This window comes from Lipotes vexillifer, unplaced genomic scaffold (assembly GCF_000442215.2).
Source record: "Lipotes vexillifer unplaced genomic scaffold, Lipotes_vexillifer_v1.1 scaffold720, whole genome shotgun sequence".
NCBI lineage: Eukaryota > Metazoa > Chordata > Mammalia > Artiodactyla > Lipotidae > Lipotes > Lipotes vexillifer.
Window position 1 is genome coordinate 711,791 of NW_006791129.1, and position 14,283 is coordinate 726,073.

Here is a 14,283-nt window from a genome sequence, read left to right on the forward strand (position 1 = left end):
AAAATAAATAACTACCAACAACGTGGAAATGTCTATAAAATAAGTAAGCCTATTGCATTATGTTTATTCAGGAGATATGTGCCAGTACTGGTCTGAAAGGATCAGAGATGGTTTTTTGAAGTGATAAAAATAAAGATTTGGAATGAGCAGAGTTTTCCAATAGAAAGCAGATCAGGAGTTTTAGCATGTGCAACCTATGACATCCAAAGAGAGATGGTGACAACACATAGGATCTTAGAAGGACTGAACTTTATTTTATTCAGAATGGGGCTTGAGGAATCCAAAGAAAGCTTGTAGCATTAAGAGGGGGCCTGAGTGTTCAAGGTCTAGGCACAGTAAATACATTAGTGTGTTTGAACTCTTATAGATATTTGTGTTATCACCATTGTAAAGATGAAACAGAAACAAAAATAAGCATTCCTTAAATCATAAAGAATTTAGGTTGCTGAGCCAAGGTTTATACCTTGGGAATCTAGCCCCATATCCAGTGCTTTAAACCAGCCTGCATTGTTCCTGTCCTCCAAGCTAATGCATTAAAGCATCCACTTGGGGCTCTTCCAGTTTTTTCCCTTTATTCATATAAATGTCAGTCAGATATGAAATCCTTGGACCATGCTACTAATCCAAGTTACTGTATCACTGTTTTGCATGAGACAAATTAGCTATAAAAAAATCTAGGAGATGCAACACCAATTAATTAGAATTTAAGAGAATAGTTCTCTAAGGTGGACAGATTTTGTATTGCCATACAAAAATCTATACTTCATCTCTGTGCCAGCTCTAAACTGAGGCGTCTAGGTCCTGGTTAAAATCTTATGTGCAATATTTCAAGCGTGATCACAGGCAGTTACAAAGGCTTTACCTGGCAGGTTTCAAGTCTTTCCATAACAGACTTGGTGCACAGCTGATGCAATGCAGTCTCTGAACAGAATTACAGTAAAGGATCCAGGCCTGCCTGGCTGGTCACACTCTCCACTTACTTGTTTTCCTAGCCCTGGTGCCTTTGTTTCTAGATCTCTTTATCTGTGGTCTTTGGAGAAGGTCCTCCTCAGATGCCTCTGCTGAGAACTTATTACTGCACCATACTTGGGTCTACTTGCCCACACGCAGTAAAGCCAATCTACTGATATTGGGTTGCGGTGAAGGAAAGGACAGCGTTTATTGTAGGTACCAGGCAAGGAGAACAGGGAGCTTTTTCTCATAAGACCAGAACTCTCTGATGGTTTTCAGAGAAGGGGTTTTAAAGGCAGTGTGAGGGAGGGGGCTGCAGGGTACGTGATCAGCTTGTGCACAATTCTCGTATTGGTTGGCATCAAGGTGAAGTTTCAACCATCATCAACCCTCTGGTTTCAACCAGTCTAGGGTCTATGTTATAGCACTCAGCAGTTTTCATCTGCTGGCAGGTCTACTTCCTGTAAAAACAACTTAGGAATGTGTGTCAGACCCTTGTCTATATCTTTCGGGGAACTGTGAGTTCAGTGATTCTGCTGTGTGGAAGATTTAGAGTCTAAATTATTACCAGTTTCCCAGCCCAACAGCTATTCTTTGTTTCTACATCTTCACATTTCACAATTATTAACTCTTTAACCAGCTTTTAGAGACCCAAGGGAGGCCAGGGAGACTAAAGCAAAAGCCTTTTACTGCAAAGAACAGGGACACAGGGGCTTGTATACAGTTTCAACCTCCTTACTGGAGCGTAGGAGTAACCCTTGGAGAAGATTTTCCCCACCTGACTCAGTCCTTTCCCACCCCAGTCCTTTCCCCCTGTAGCCCTCACACCACTTCAGGTTTCATAAAATTTCCAGAGCCTTTTGTTTGGTTTCCTCAACACTGAGATGCCCCCCACGTCTGCACTGATCCACCTGACCCTAGACCAGTGAGCTGTTCCAGGCTGAGTTGGTCTCAGTTTAGACTCTTGCTTATACCATTATAGTTTGCAATTAACTCATTCATTTTTGACTTGTTGCTTTAATCAATTACTCCAACACCTGACAACTGAGCTTTATTTCTCCCAAATCAACTGAGCTCCTGACATAAACAGAAAATATTATACACTTGTCAGTGTAACAGAAATCTTTAATGCATGTAAGTAAGCACACTTAAAGGAAGAAAAGTACAATTTATACTGAAGACACTGGAATGAATGAATACACAGATTCTTTTACCAAATGACACTATTATATTCAGTATTGGTAAAGGTAACAATTCTTTCTAAATGAACCTGTAAATTCAATGCAATCTCAAGCAATACGCTAACTCTATCCAAAGTTCAGTTGAATAGGGAGGACTCAAACAATGTTAAAGCAATTTCATGAAAAATATAATACTTTCCAAAATTCTAATTCTTAAAATTATCACTAACCCCCAGTTATGGATTATGATGATTTATTTTGTATATTTGTTACTAAATACCTTGTAAGTCCTAAATTCCAATGACAATGCATGGTTTATATTTTTATATAGGGATAAAAAGAAGTAAGAATACTTCCCTACAGGGTCATGTATTTTGTATCTCTTTAATTCACTTTGATAACACCTGTAAATTAAAATGTTATATTATGATTAATAAAATATGTAAAAATAATGACTGCTTTACAGAATTGATTGATTACAGTAATTTAAAAAAAAAACAAGTGGCACAAATTTATGAGATGGTTAGGCAGAGTGTTGAAGAGAAAAAATTAGGGGAAGATGGAAGGCAAAGGGACTCAGAGATGGATTAAGCAGAGAAAAGGGTTTATATTCTAGGATAATACAGAAACTACTGACCCTATAAGCAAAAATAGTAAAGAGACAGGGAGTTTAGACAATGACCTTGTCTTTGGATAACTGTTTGAGTATTTAGTTTGAAATCACCAGGGACGCTTAGCTGAGTGAGTTAAAATGTTGTTACCATATTAGAGATAAAAGGCTTAGTCTGCATACATTTAACATCACTTACTAATGATTCGGGGTGGTGTGATACTAAAACAGTTTCAAATAATCAATGGACAGTCAGGGATTATGGTTCATCGAAAAGGACACATGTTCTTTTTAAATAAGAAATGATAATTAGGAACTGCTGGAGATAGAAATTTTGTAATTGTATACATTTTGTATGCAAATTAGATTTTAATTATAGAATTCCTCAAATATTTAGTTGTCCTTGTTAATGCTAATTGGTTTGGTAAATAGTTTTAACAAGGGAATTATGTATTGTAAAATTGTGTTTTCTAAATAAAAAGCCAGCTTTGGGTTAAAAGCACTCATTCTGAAATCAGACCACTTGTGTTGAATGCCTGACTCTGCTGTTTGTCAATATTTGTGAACTTAGAGCAAGTTAATGAATTTGTGTGTGCCTATACGTGATCATCCTTATCACAGGATTAATATTAATATCTTTCTCATCAAGTAGTCATGAGGTTTAAATAGTCAACTCTGTTCAAAGTTTCCTTGATATCTGGTCCATATATTTAAATAGTTTGGCAAAATTTTAATCATGAGGATAATTTAAAACTGTATTGGTAATTGCTACAGAATTCATATACCTGTCATTTCCTTACTATACATTTTTCTCCTGAGTTGTTATTTTGATTTTAAATCCAAACCTCTTACTTTTAGGATAGATTTATATACATATATTGATAATGATATAAATCATAAATTTACCCTATTTCAATGTTTTCATAAAGTAAATATAAATAGTAATTTCTATTGCTAATATTTAAGGCTGAGATATTTGAACACATTTATGAGTGGTTTGATTATTTACTACATTCATATTAAAAATCTTTGAATTTGATCAAAGCATGTGAATGTTTAGCACCCTACTAGGTGGAATTACCTATATTTATTTATTTTTATTTTTTGTCTTTGCCAATGGTTTTTATTGGAGTAAAATTGCTTTACAATGTTGTGTTAGTTTCTGCTGTACAATGAAGTGAATCAGCTATATGTATACCTATATCCCCTCCCTATTGGACCGACCTCCCCCCCTTCCCCTCCCCATCTAGGTCATCACAGAGCACCAAGCTGAGCTTGTTGAGCTATACAGCAGGTTCCCACTAGCTATTTTACACATGGTAGTGTATTTATGTCAAGCCTAATCTCCTAATTTGTCCCACCCTCCCCTTCCCCCCCTGTGTCCACATGTCTATTCTCTACGTCTACCTGTCTATTCCTGCCCTGCAAATAGGTTCATCTGTACCATTTTTCTAGATTCCACATATATGTGTTAATATACGATATTTTTTTTTCTGTTTCTGGCTTACTTCACTCTGTATGACAGACTCTAGGTCCATCTACATCTCTAAAAATGACCCAATTTTGTTCCTTTTTATGGCTGAGTAATATTCCATTGTATATGTGTGCCACATCTTCTTTATCCATTCATCCATTGTTGGGCATTTAGGCTGTTTCTATGTCCTGGCTATTGTAAATAGTGCTGCAATGAACATTGGGGTACATATGTCCTTTTGAATTATGGTTTTCTTAGGGTATATGCCCAGTAGTGGTATTGCTTGGTCATATTGTAGTTCTATTTTTAGTTTTCTAAGGAACCTACATACATACTGTTCTCTGTAGTGGCTGTATAAAGTTACATTCCCACCAACAGTGCAAAAGTGTTCCCTTTTCTCCACACCCTCTCCAGCATTTATTCCTTGTAGATTTTTTGATGATGGCCATTCTGACCCACCTCCTAAAGTAATGAAAATAAAAACAAAAATAAACAAATGGGACCTAATTAAACTTAAAAGTTTTTGTATAGCAAAGGAAACTATAAGCGAGACAAAAAGACAACTCTCAGAATGGGAGAAAATATTTGGAAATGAAGCGATGGACAAAGGATTGATCTCCAAAGTATACAAATGCTCATATAACTCAATATGAAAAAAACAAAGAACCCAATTTAAAAATAGGCAGAAGACCTAAAATACATTTCACCAAAGAAGACATACAGATGGCCAAGAGGCACGTGAAAAGATTCAAAACTACCTATAATATTTAAATGACTATAATTTAAACCATGTACCTCCAATGTCTGACTCTCTGCCTAAGAAATTAATCAGATGAATTAAATATTGTGCAAATGCTACTATAAAGGAGATTTATGCCTTCAATCTCAGTAGGTTTGTAACTACAAATGTGTAGTTAGTTGGCATGCATTATCCTGACATTCAAGCACACCACACCTTTCCAACTAGATATATTTATTACCACTTTATCTCAAGCACCCAACTTACTTATTTGATCTTCTCTGTACACTATGTGTGCTAGGTACACTTCTATGCTGGCCCACAATGACTGCCACCTCCTAGAACTGGCAAACTATGTCATCATATACCCTTAAATTGAGGGTGGAACTGATAGAAAAACGTAGAAGTTATATGTCACTTCATGATTAGGTTACAAAAAGTTTGTGACATCTGTCTTGCAAGCAGACTCTATTAACTTCTGAGCTAACAGCTCTGATGAAGCAAATTGTCACATCGGAGAGACCATGATACGAGAAACCCAGGATGAACTCTGGCCAACACTCACAAGAAAGTGAATGCTGCCAACAACCACTAGGTGCACTTAGAAGGGGATCTTTCCCCATTAGAGCCTTTGGATGAGTCTGCAGATCCTGGGCTGACACTTAGATACCATCCTTGGGAGAGAGGGGGAAGCTGAGGACCTAGCTAAGCCATGGCCAACTTCCTGAATCACAGAAACTATGAACTGATAAATGTATGTTGTTTTAGGTCATTAATTCTTGAGCAATTTGTAACACAGCAATAGACAATAATACACTATGCCACATAAGAATAACAATAACAATAATAATATCTGTAAGAATAAGAATAAGGATAAGGATAAAAATATCCCCCAGTGTCATAAGTCAAAGTATTTCCTTACTGTGCAATGGTACTTTGTAGTTTCATCAGTAAAACTTCAATTCCAATCATAAAGCATCAAAATTGATTATAAAATATCTAGGAAAGTAAATACAAATATATATTCTATACATTATAAGTTGTGTATACGTTAAATATGGACAGATCATAATTATATTTTGGGAAATTTTTTCACAGAATAGTTTGAATTAAGCTTTTTAAAACAATGAGTCAAAAGAAATTTTTGCTCAAGACACATGGTAATTTTCCTGTTAGTTTCCTTTGAATGTGCATAAAGAATTATCAGGTTCCAAGGGCTCTCTCATTCACACTTCTCAATGTAATTATATAATCAAAATCACATGTGAATACTGCTATAATACTGTATAATAACTCAGCCTAGACTTAGTCACACTAATTTTGAAGCAGAATAGCAGCATCACTTTGAAGTTTTCTGACTGCTCCTTGCTAGTGTATCTCTTTGCCTCCTCTAAAGAGGTAACAGCGATTGTAAATGTTATGGTTATCATCTTACTTTAAAAAGAGTTTGTCACATGGAGGTTAAACAATACACTACAGAATAACCAAGAGATCAGTGAAGAAAGCAAAGAGGAAATCAAAAAATACCTAGAAACAAATGACAATGAAAATACAACAACCCAGAACCTATGGGATGAAGCAAAAGCAGTACTAAGAGAGAATTTTATAGCAATACAATCCTACCTCAAGAAACAAGAATCATCTCAAATAAACAACCTAACCTTACACCTAAATCAATTAGAAAAAGAAAAACAAAAAAAGCCCAAAGTTAGCAGAAGGAAATAAATCATAAAGATCAGATCAGAAATAAATGAAAAAGAAATGAAGAAAACAATAGCTAAGGTCAATAAAACTAAAAGCTGTTTCTTTGAGTAGATTAACAAAATTGATAAACCTTTAGACAGACTCATCAAGAGAAAAGGGGAGAAGACTCAAATCAATAGAATTAGAAATGAAAAAGGAGAAGTAACAACTGACACTGCAGAAATACAAAAGATCATGAGAAATTACTACAAGCAACTCTGTGCCAATAAAATGGACAGCCTGGAAGAAATGGACAAATTCTTAGAAAAGCACACCCTTCTGAGACTGAACCAGCAAGAAATAGAAAATATAAACAGACCAATTACAAGCACTGAAATTGAGACTGTGCTTAAAAATCTTCCAACAAACAAAAGCCCAGGACCAGATGGCATCACAGGCAAATTCTAGCAAACATTTAGAGATGAGCTAACACCTATCTTTCTCAAACTCTTCCAAAATGTAGCAGAGGGAGGAACAGTCCCAAACTCATTCTACGAGGCCACCATCACCCTGATATCAAAACCAGACAAAGATGTCACAAAGAAAGAAAACTACAGGCCAATATCACTGATGAATATGAATTCAAAAATCCTCAACAAACTACTAGCAAACAGAATCCAACAGCACATTAAAAGGATCATACACCATGATCAAGTGGGGTTTATCCCAGGAATGCAAGGATTCTTCAATATACTCAATCGATGTGATACACCATATTAACAAATTGAAGGAGAAAAACTACATGATCATCTCAATAGATGCAGAGAAAGCTTTTGACAAAATTCAACACCAATTTATGATTAAAAACTCTCCAGAAAGTAGGCATAGAGGGAACTTACCTTAACATAATAAAGGCCATCTATGACAAACCCACAGCCAACATTGTTCTCAATGGTAAAAAAGTGAAACCATTTCCACTAATATCAGGAACAAGAAAAGGTTGCCTACTCTCACTACTGTTATTCAACATACTTTTAGAAGTTTTAGCCACAGCAATCAGAGAATAAAAAGACATAAAAGGAATCCAAATTGGAGAAGAAGTAACACTGTCACTGTTTGAAGATGACATGATACTATACCTAGAGAATCCCAAAGTTGCTACTAGGAAACTACTAGAGCTAATCAATGAATTTGGTAAAGTAGCAGTTTATAAAATTAATGCACAGAAATCTCTTGCATTCCTATACACCACCAACAAAAATTCTGAAAGAGAAATTAAGGAAACACTCCCATTTACCATTGCAACAAAAAGAATAAACCTACCTAAGGAGACAGAAGACCTGTATGCAGAAAACTGTAAGACATTGATGAAAGAAATTAAAGTTGATATAAACAGATGGATAGTTATACCATGTTCTTGGATTGGAAGAATCAACATTGTGAAAATGACTATACAACCAAAGCAATCTACAGATTCATGCCATCCCTATCAAACTACCAATGACATTTTTCACAGAACTAGGACAGAAAATTTCACAATTTGTATGGAAACACAAAAGACCCTGAATAGCCAAAGCAATCTTGAGAAAGAAAAACGGAGCTGGAAGAATCAGGCTCCCTGACTTCAGACTATAGTACAAAGCTACAGTAATCAAGACAGTATAGTGCTGGCACAAAAACATAAATACAGATCAATGGAACAGGATAGAAAGCCCAGAGATAAACCCACACACATATGGCCACCTAATTTTCATAAAGGAGGCAAGAATATACAATGGAAAAAAGACAGCCTCTTCAATAAGTGGTGATGGGAAAACTGGACAGCTACATGTAAAAGAATGAAATTAGAACACTCCCTAACACCATACACAAAAATAAATTCAAAATGGATTAAAGACCTAAATGTAAGGCCAGACACTATAAAACTCTTAGAGGAAAACATAGGCAGAACACTCTATGATATACATCACAGCAAGATCCTTTTTGACCCACCTCCTAGAGAAATGGAAATAAAAATTAAAAGTGGGAACTAATGAAACTTAAAAGCTTTTGCACAGCAAAGCAAACCATAAACAATACGAAAAGACATCCCTCAGAATGGGAGAAAATATTTGGAAATGAAGCAACTGATAAAGGATTACTCTCCAAAATATACAGGTAGCTCATGCAGCTCAATATCTAAAAAACAACCAAATCCAAAAATGGGCAGTAGAACTAAATAGATATTTCTCCAATAAAGATATACAGATTGCCAACAAACATATTAAAGAACGCTCAACATCACTAATATTTAGAGAAATGCAAATCAAAGCTACAATGAAGTATTACCTCAAACCAGTCAGAATGGCCATCATCAAAAACTCTACAAACAGTAAATGCTGGAGAGGGTGTGGAGAAATGGGAACCCTCTTGCACTGTTAGTGGGAATGTAAATTGATACAGCCACTATGGAGAACAGTATGGAGGTTCCTTAAAAAACTAAAAATAGGAGTACCATACGACCCAGAAATCCCACTACTGGGCATATACCTGGAGAAAACCCTAATTCAAAAGTAGTCATGTACCACAATGTTCACTGCAGCACTGTTTACAATAGCCAGGACATGGAAGCAACCTAAGTGTCCATCAACAGATGAATGGATAAAGAAGATGTGGCACATATATGCAATGGAATATTACTCAGCCATAAAAAGAAATGAAATTGAGTTATTTGTTTTGAGGTGGATTGACCTAGAGACTGTCATACAGAGTGAAGTAAGTCAGAAAGAGAAAAACAAATACCGTATGCTAACACATACATATGGAATCTAAAAAAAAAAGGTTCTGAAGAGGCTAGGGGCAGGACAGGAATAAAGGTGCAGACATAGAGAATGCACTTGAGGACATGGAGAGTGGGAAGTGTAAGCTGGGATGAAGTGAGAAAGTGGCATGGACATATATACACTACCAAATGTAAAATAGATAGCTAGTGGGAATCAGCCACATAGCACAGGGAGCTCAGCTCGGTTTTTTGTTTCCATGTAGAGGCGTGGTATACGGAGGGTGGGAGGGAGACACGAGAGAGGATATATGGGGATATATGTTTATGTATAGCTTATTCACTTTGTTATACAGCAGAAACTAACACACCATTGCAAAGCAATTATACTCCAATAAAGATGCTAAAAAAAAGAGTTTGTGACATAGGTCTATATTCTTCAAATGTATTTTCTTTTATGAATATGCTTAAAATAACAAAATGCTAGTTTATATGATTGGCCTACATAAAATGACTACATGAAAAATTAATGTAATATACTCTTCTGACATCACTGGTTAAAATAAACATCTATATAATATTTATCATAATGTCAGCATAGATGTAATTTAATATTTTATGTCTGGGAAGAGATAAAGGACAACTGTAGCTGTTTGCTCTGCTTTATTATAATGAATTTCCCATGAAAATCTCCCAACCCTATAGCTACAGTATAACCATGAGGGTAAACACTTAGAGAATCCTTTACAAATATTTATTAAACATTTTAATATGTGATATACCTTTAAAAGTATCAAGGTTTGCATTCTTTTGGATACATCATATTCTACTTGGTGACTCTTGTACTGGGAAACTTAGTGCAGAATTAGTGTAACTTGGAGAAATAGTTGTTTACAATTTGTACCAGGTCATATAAGAATAAAATTAAACAGGGACTTCCCAGGCAGTACAGTGTTTATGACTTCGCCTTCCAACTCAGGGGGTGCTTGTTCAATCCCTGGTCAGGGATCAGATTCCACATGCCTCGTGGCCAAAAAACCAAAGCATAAAACAGAAGCAATATTGTAACAAATTCAATAAAGACTTAAAAAAAAAGAATAAATTTAAGCAGAGATGATTTGAATGAATGGTGGAGCTGGAACTAATAGAACATCACAAAAGTTACATGCCATTTCCATGATTGAATAGAATTGTTTTAGTATAATCTGGATTTTGCCGTTTTTAATATATTACAATTATATATTAATAGCAATCAACTTTTTTTTTCTTTACATCTTTATTGGAGTATAATTGCTTTACAATGGTGTGTTAGTTTCTGCTTTATAAGAAAGTGAATCAGTTATACATATACATATTTTCCCTTATCTCTTGCATCTCCCTCCCTCCCATCCTACCCCTCTAGGTAGTCACAAAGCACTGAGCTGATCTCCCTATGCTATGCGGCTGCTTCCCACTAGCTATCTACTTTACGTTTGGTAGTGTATATATGTCCATGCCACTCTCTCGCTTTGTCACAGCTTACCCTTCCCCCACCCCATTTCCTCAAGCCATTCTCTAGTAGGTCTGTGTCTCTTTATTCCTGTCTTACCCCTAGGTTCTTCATGACATTTTTTTTTTCTTAAATTCCATATATATGTGTTAGCATATGCTATTCATCTTTATCTTTCTGACTTACTTCACTCTGTATGACAGACTCTAGGTCCATCCACCTCATTACAAATAGCTCAGTTTTGTTTCTTTTTATTGCTGAGTAATGTTCCATTGTATATATGTGCCACATCTTCTTTATCCATTCATCTGATGATGGACACTTAGGTTGGTTCAATGTCCTGGCTATTGTGAATAGAGCTGCAATGAACATTTTGGTACATGACTGTTTTTGAATTACGGTTTTCTCAGGGTATATGCCCAGTGGTGGGACTGCTGGGTCATATGGTAGTTCTATTTGTAGTTTTTTAAGGAACCTCCATACTGTTCTCCATAGTGGCTGTACCAATTCACATTCCTACCAGCAGTGCAAGAGTGTTTCCTTTTTTCCACACCCTTTCCAGCATTTATTGTTTGTAGATTTTATGATGATGGCCATTCTGACTGGTGTGAGATGATATCTCATTGTAGTTTTGATATGCATTTCTCTAATGATGAATGAAGTTCAGCATTCTTTCATTTGTTTGTTGGCAGTCCATATATCTTCTTTGGAGGAATGTCTATTTATGTCTTCTTCCCATTTTGGGATTGGGTTGTTTGTTTTTTTGTTGTTGAGCTGCATGAGCTCCTTATAAATTTTGGAGATTAATCCTTTGTCGGTTGCTTCATTTGCAAATATTTTCTGCCATTCAGAGGGTTGTCTTTTGGTCTTGTTTATGGTTTCCTTTGCTGTGCAAAAGCTTTGAAGTTTCATTAGGTCCCATTTGTTTATTTTTGACTTTATTTCCATTTCTCTAGCAGGTGGGTCAAAAAGGATCTTGCTGTGATTTATGTCATAGAGTGTTCTGCCTACGTTTTCCTCTAAGAGTTTGATAGTTTCTGGCCTTACATTTAGATCTTTAATCCATTCTGAGCTTATTTTTATGTATGGTGTTATGTATTGATATAATCTCATACTTTTACATGTACCTGTCCAGTTTCCCCAGCACCACTTATTGAAGAGGCTGTCCTTTCTCCACTGTATATTCCTGCATCCCTTATCAAAGATAAGGTGACCATATGTGCATGGGTTTATCTCTGGGCTTTCTATCCTGTTCCATTGATCTATCTTTCTGTTTTTGTTCCAGTACCATACTGTCTTGATTACTGTAGCTTTGTAGTATAGTCTGAAGTCAGGGAGCCTGATTCCTCCAGCTTCGTTTTTTGTTCTCAAGATTGCTTTGGCTATTTGGAGTCTTTTGTGTTTCCATACAAATTGTGAATTATTTTCTTCTAGTCCTGTGAAAAATGCCAGTGGTAGTTTGATAGGGAATGCATTGAATCTGTAGGTTGCTTTGGGTAGTAGAGTCATTTTCACAGTGTTGACTCTTCCAATCCAAGAACATGGTATATCTCTCCATCTATTTGTATCATCTTTAATTTCTTTCATCAGTGTCTTATAATTTTCTGTATACAGGTCTTTTGTCTCCTTAGGTAGGTTTATTCCTAGATATTTTATTCTTTTTGTTGCAGTCGTAAATGGGAGTGTTTTCTTGATTTCACTTTCAGATTTTTCACCATTATTGTATAGGAATGCCAGAAATTTCTGTGCATTAATTTTAGATCCTGCTACTTTACCAAATTCATTGATTAGCTCTCATTGTTTTCTGGTAGCATTTCTAGGATTCTCTATGTATAGTATCATGTCATCTGCCAAGTATGACAGCTTTACTTCTTCTTTTCCGATTTGGATTCCTTTTATTTCCTTTTCTTCTCTGATTGCTGTGGCTAAAACTTGCAAAACTATGTTGAATAATAGTGGTGAGAGTGGGCAACCTTGTCTTGTTCCTGATCTTAGTGGAAATGGTTTCAGTTTTTCATCATTGAGGACGATGTTGGCTGTGGGTTTGTCATAGGTGGCCTTTATTATGTTGAGGAAAGTTCCCTGTATGCCTACTTTTTGCAGGGCTTTTATCATAAATTGGTGTTGAATTTTGTCAAAAGCTTTCTCTGCATCTATTGAGATGATCATATTGTTTCTCTCTTTCAATTTGTTAATATGGTGTATCATGTTGTTTGATTTGCGTATATTGAAGAATCCTTGCATTGCTGGAATAAACCCCATTTGATCATGATGTATGATCCTTTTAATATGCTGTTGGATTCCATTTGCTAGTATTTTGTTGAGGATTTTTGAATTCATATTCATCAGTGATATTGGCTTGTAGTTTTCTTTCTCTGTGACATCCTTGTCTGGTTTTGGTATCAAGGTGATGGTGACCTCGCAGAATGAGTTTGGGAGTGTTCCTCCCTCTGCTATATTTTCGAAGAGTTTGAGAAGGGTAGGTGTTAGCTCTTCTCTAAATGTTTGATAGAATTCGCCTGTGAATCCATCTGGTCCTGGGCTTTTGTTTGTTGGAAGATTTTTAATCACAGTTTCAATTTCAGTGCTTGTGATTGGTCTGTTCGTATTTTCCATTTCTTCCTGACTCAGTCTCGGCAGGTTGTGCATTTCTAAGAATTTGTCCATTTCTTCCAAGTTGTCCATTTTATTGGCATAGAGTTGCTTGTATTAACCTCTTATGATCTTTTGTATTTCTGCAGTGTCAGTTTTTACTTCTCCTTTTTCCTTTCTAATTCTATTTATTTCAGTCTTCTCCCTTTTTTTCTTGATGAGTCTGGCTAATGGTTTATCAATTTTGTTTATCTTCTCAAACAACCAGCTTTTAGTTTTATTGATCTTTGCTATCCTTTCCTTCATTTCTTTTTCATTTATTTCTGATCTGATATTTATGATTTCTTTCCTTCTGCTATCTTGGCGGTTTTTTTTTCTTCTTTCTCTAATTGCTTTAGGTGCAGGGTTAGGTTGTTTATTCAAGATGTTTCCTGTTTCTTGAGGTAGGATTGTATTGCTATAAACTTCCCTCTTAGAACTGCTTTTGCTGCATCCCATAGGCTTTGGGTCGTCATGTCTCCATTGTCATTTGTTTCTAGGTATTTTTTTATTTCCTCTTTTATTTCTTCAGTGATCACTTCGTTATTAAGTAGTGTATTGTTTAGCCTCCATGTGTTTGTATTTTTTACAGACCTTTTCCTGTAATTGATATCTAGTCTCATACCGTTGTGGTCTGAAAAGATATTTGATAAAATTTCAATTATTTTTCAATTTACCAAGGCTTGATTTGTGAACGAAGATATGATCTCTCCTGGAGAATGTTCCATGAGCACTTGAGAATAATGTGTATTCTGTTGTTTTTGGAT